Genomic DNA, 5,811 nt, shown 5'->3' on the forward strand with positions numbered 1-5,811 from the left:
ATATCTCCCATCTCTGTCATCGTATCTGCACAAATCACACTGTCATACATCCCATCTATGTGCTCATCATCCTCCAAAATTCCTGCATTTTTCAAAATTTTCTCCTTCCTGCATATATACTACCTGGCAGCTCTAGGCAACCTAGAAGTCTTCTGATAACTCATCGAACTGTTTGCTGAAATCCCAACAAACCCGGAGGAGAAAACACCGCTGACAGGAGGCGAGAACTCCAATCTCCTCTGCTCTGTACCACCGTCGTCTCGCGAAACAGCGGTACCTAATGAAAACCCGAATCCCTCACAGTGGGCAAGGGTGCATCTCTGAGAGTATCCCTGTTTCTAACATGGTTCACACATACAGTCATAAACTGAACTGCTCTCATACCATCTTTACTGCGAATCCATGCATAAGCAGATCCATCATCCATGACCTTTGTTTCCATGCGCATCTCTGTGATGCATGGCTGACCAAGAATTATGGGATAAGAGCATAAATCCTGCACAAAGAAATGAAAATCCTCCTCTACATCACCAATAGAAACCCTGACACTAGGACAAGCAGCATATAAATCAGCTGCAGTGTTATTGGCAGCTCTCATACGCCACCCATGCTCTACATCCATAGGCCATCTGTTACTCTCATAAACTCCACGAACTATGAGATTAATCTCTGAACCATGATCAACCAATGCAACATAAGGCATCTGTTTCTCTCCAATCTTTACCATCATCTCTGTAGTTGCCCTAGCCCAATGGCTCCGCGAAAAGTGACTATGTGGTATAATGACAGGCTCATCAATTTCAGCATAATGCATAGGCTGAACCCTCTTCTCTACCTGCGGAAAAACAGAAGCATTATCAACCATAACCTCATCATCATCCTCATCCAACTCCCCAATCAAAACTCCCTGTGTATCAGTGGTAGACAATGCATGTCTTTTCCTCTTCAAGACCTCCTGAAACTGATCCTAAAATTCTCTTTTTGAGATGCCCAAAATCTCAGAAATAGTGAAAGTCACCTCACTGCCAAGTATCTTATCATTAAAGATTTTCTTCATGTCTGTAGATGTCTCAATATCGGACATCAATCTGAATCCTGGCTGCTTTCTCTCTCTAGGCTCTTGCCTCTTTTCTCTCTTTTGAGCATCCTCCATCTGTCGATCTGACCCTGGTCTTGAAGACGGTCCTGCAGTAGGTGGACTAACAACTACAGTAGGTGGAGTAACAAACTCACCCCCTCTAGTCTTCTTAGCTGCACTTGGATTTTCTTCATCCCTCTTACGCTTCTCCTCAACAAATACATCTGCACCATGAGATTTAGCCAAATAAGCATAAATAGAATACCTGTCAACAGGCGAGTCCCAACCTGTCTCTGATCTGATGCTAGAGCCTGCACTAGTCAAAACAGTTTGCTGAATTTTCCCCTTGTTTGCAGTCTCCATAGCATAAGTCCATAGTGCGGACTGAGTTTCTGATCCCTTCTCAATCTGTACTCCATATGCAGAAGCATCACCTCTAGCTGTCACATAAGAAGTACGCGCAGCCATGTCCTCCACTAACTTCTTCATTCCACCTTTACCAAAGTTGGTAGCAAGTGGAGCTCCTGTCTCAGTTAACCAAATCTTACCATTTTGCCCCCAATATACCAAATTCTACCTACTTGCATCCTGGAAAGAGTCACAATCTCTACAATGCTGATGGTCCATACTGTCACACCAAATACATCTCCGATCTCTCCTAGGTGCACTAGGAGCACTCCTAGGTGCAGTAGGAGCACTAGAAGAAGTAGCAAGCGCAGTCGAAGCAAACTGCTCCTTCAACTTACCCACCAACTCTGCTTTGACTGACTCCAGTGTCAAATCTGTGATGCCTTTGATTATGTCATCAAGAGAAGTAGGTACCGATGGAGCGGATGGTTTTGGAGCAGAAGGTGTAGGCATCAGTCGTGGAATAGGAGGAATAGGTGGAGTGGCAACAGTAGGCACTGGCATAGGCCAAGAAACTGGCTGAGGAGGAGAAGAAATAACAGGGATAGAAGTAGGCATAGGAGCTGATGATGGTGTAGGTGTCATGGAACCATTCTGAAGGCGAGTCTTCCATATCCTCCTCTTGGTCAAAGTCGAGACTGCATCCTGAGCATCCTGCCAATCAGTTTTAAGACCCATAGGCTTCGTGCGATCTTCAAGAAGCTCACCCAATTCTTCTTGAAGAGCAGGATCTGCAGCTTGCAAGAAAAGCTCAACTTTTTCAACATCCAATGCTCTTTGTTCAATGGCATCAAGCTGACTATACCTCTCTTCGAATTCTCGAATCAACTCCGAAGCAACGAGACCTTTGTTTGGCATGTAGACCCACTCTCGGAATGACCGCCGAGTAGCCATACCAAAGTCCTCAAGGAAGTATTCTTCTTTCAAGGCCTTCTTAAAATCTTGCCAATGTGTATTTTGAATAAAAAGATCATTCACTTTTGTCCTCAAAGCAGGTGTGACAAGACGAAGGAAGTACTTACTCATAAGTCTAGCAGGAACTCCAAAAAACCCCATCTTGATCTCATATGTCTTCAAATATGCTGAAACATTACGCCCGTCAAATAGCTTCTTCTCATTTTCAACTGCTTCAATAGCTTTAGTCGTGCTGTTTGCATTCTCCTGCTCCGAATAGAGTTGCCTTTGCTGAGACAACTGCTGTTGATGCAATTGTTGTTGCTGTTGCATATACAATTGTGTTTGCTGATTTTGGAGCTGCATATACATGGACATATTCTGCAAAATCTGATTTAGATCCTCCGTTGAAGTACTTGACGCAACAGTCATAGATGGAGCTGAAGTAGACGCAGCTGGAACTGTAGAAGAAGCTGAAATAAGGGCTAAAGTATCTCCCATCCTGAAATTTCTGCGACGCTTTCACGTCGGGTTCACCAAAGATGTCGAAGGGTTTGTGAAAGCAATGTCGCAACCACAGAGGATCTTGACTAATTTCAGGATAGAAGATCAATCAAGCAAATAATCAAACCCGAGCAGCCTTTGGATTGCGTAGGAAACACCTTTGAAAGGATAATAATAAAATAGATTTAAAGCTTTCTTGATAAGCACAAAATTGATACAAGGCCGTATCAAAAGACTAATACACAGGATTTTGATATAGAAGTTGTGACAAGAGGCTTTCCAATTTCAGGATACCTATCCATCTGTGTAAATACATTTTTAAGCATACTTCTTCTTCATATGCATCTTCATCTTCCAAAGCTCTCTGATACTTTGTTTCCTCTCAGCACCCCTGTTCTTCATGTCCTGAATTCCCCTTTTAAAGTTGTTGAGTTGTCCTTCCCATCCACCATCTTCAATTTTTCCCTCTTTTTACCTCTGTAGTTCAGTTTTTCCAGTTATCCAGATCTGCCCTGTTTTTAAATTATAGAAATCCTCCCTCCTCCTAGTGGAACAGCAAAGTCTAGAGAGAAAGAATTTATCTTCCCATCTCCACTTGCTTTCCCTGAGTCTATTACAAAAGATGTTGAAGAAAAGTCTTTTAGCAAAGTATAAGGTGCCAATTCAGAAACATCGAATGCCAGTATATTTTGGAAACAGAGTCCAGGATTCCGAAATATTTTCCATTGATGAAGCCTCCTCACCCGTCGTCAGACTTCTCCCCTCTCAGATTAGCCTCGCCTTCGCCTTCCCAGACAAGTGCTCCCATGTGGCTTCTACAAGAAGCTTAAGAATTGGTTCCTAATGTCAGTACTCCCAAACAATATATTTGAAGGACTCTGACAAATCGTTCGATATTTTGCTGGTCTGTGGAGGTGTGGCAGTTCTATACAACTGTTTCAGAAGAATCTCTTTGACTCGTCATCTCCGATTTCCAGTCCTTGGTCCTTCCTCAACTTAATGCCATAAACAATCATTCGCAATTTCGTATGCTTTTGCCATGTTTTTGATGATCAGCGAGCCGGCTCTTACAGAATTCCCCCATCGGCGTCTCTCTCTGTCCTCCTCCAGAGTACCATATGTTTCCTCCTCTTATTCCCCATTTCCTCCAGCGTAATACTCCCCTGTCCAGTCGCAGAGTCCACAAGTTCAGCCATCCTCGAGTACTTTCGATCTTGAATCCCCCAAAGCTTATATTAGCCACCACTTTTCGCTTTAATCATCATTGTCCAATATCGACTGTTATCGAGTTCGTTGGAGACCTCGCTTGGTCCACTGATGATCGTAGCCTCAGAGATACCTTCTATCCTTTTGGTGAAGTGATCGAGTTCAAGGTTATCAATGGTAGAGAGCCCGGTAGATCTCGTGGTTTTGGCTTTGTAACATTTGCTGAGGAGCAGTCTGTGGTAGATGTTATCGAATCCATCAATAAGAATGAACTGGATCCTCGAAACATCACTATTCACCCCGCTTCCCGCAGAACAGGTAGAGAGATCGTAGCCAGGACTCCGCTCGCTTCTCTCCCCCCAAATAGCAGTCCTCTCCTAAATTCCTTTCCGCCTAATCAAGCAGCCCCTGTTTTCCCCTCATTAGAGCCTTTTTCTCCCTCTTTAGCTTTCGAAATCCCTTCATTAGTCTCCTCCTTCCATGTTTTCTGCGCCTCCCTGACCTTCCTTCCCAATTCCTCTCCAAAAGCGACCCTTTCTTTTCTCCCATTTCAAATCTGCTTTTTCCCCCCCCTTACTCGTACAAACTGGAGAAGTAAGCTGCAGCTTAGCAAGATCTGTTTTCACAGCAAGCACACGGCACCAGTAGACATAGAACCGATATTTAACATCAACACTTCTCCTTTAGCTAGCTTTGAAACCTTTCCTTGCAAAGCCTACACGTGTTTTTCCATAACCGAAAACCGTGTGATAACCCATGAAAACATCTCCAAGAATCCATAGAGGCCTTGAAGAAACATCCAAACCCATAAACCCACTAACACATTACATTTAATTACACTCCACAAAATATTTCTGTGAGCATGGAAGAAACTTGATAAATGTTTCTGTGAGCATGGAAGAAACTTGATCACACTCCACAACACTCTCTCCATTCAGATTCGGAAGACATTCACACATCTTTCTAGGATACGCTTTGATAAGCTCTCTAGACTCATCATGATCAATTGGTTCTGTGCCCATACTACTGCCATTCACACATAGAACATCCAGTTGTAGATGTTAGAAACATCCTCACGAAACCTATAATCAACATATCTTGAAATAAGTATAGCCATGAGATTGCATCTCAAGTTACCAGTCTCCCAAAACTCCTTGTTCTTCTCCATCTTCAGCATAGAATAAAAGAGCAAACATAACAACTAAGTATGTACAAAGTATCAAATCACACACATGACTTTTGGGTGGTTTTCACACCTCGAATGCGCAGCAATACAACATCGTCACTCGCATGGGATCGATGGCGTAGCAGAAAGAAAAGCAAGTTTCACAGTATGCCTCTGGGCATGCTTGCATCAACAAAAAAGAGTGCGATTAGAATCTAAGAGAGCTCTCCATCTGCTACTTCTCTGCGAGCTTCGTTGGCCATGGTAGCAGCTTCTCCTCTTGCTGCCGCTGCTCCATCATCGCCGACATCGAGCAGTCCCTCTTGCCTCGCTCGTGTCCTCAACCCTTCTCTCGAGAAGATCATCAAGAATGTTGCTTGGCGCAAGCACTCGAAGCTCGTCCAGTCATGCAAGGCTGTGATCGATAAGCTCCAAGCGCTAGCAGATGCCTCCGCTTCCCCTAACGCAGATGACGCCGTGGATTAGAAGCCCTTCCCTAAGAACCTCGAGAGCCCGCTCTTTGACGGCTCCCGATGCTTCAACGTGGAGGATGAGA

Source organism: Lygodium microphyllum, chromosome 6 (assembly GCF_053477565.2).
Source record: "Lygodium microphyllum isolate KBCC chromosome 6, Lygodium_microphyllum_v1.1.10, whole genome shotgun sequence".
Classification (NCBI taxonomy): Eukaryota; Viridiplantae; Streptophyta; class Polypodiopsida; order Schizaeales; family Lygodiaceae; genus Lygodium; species Lygodium microphyllum.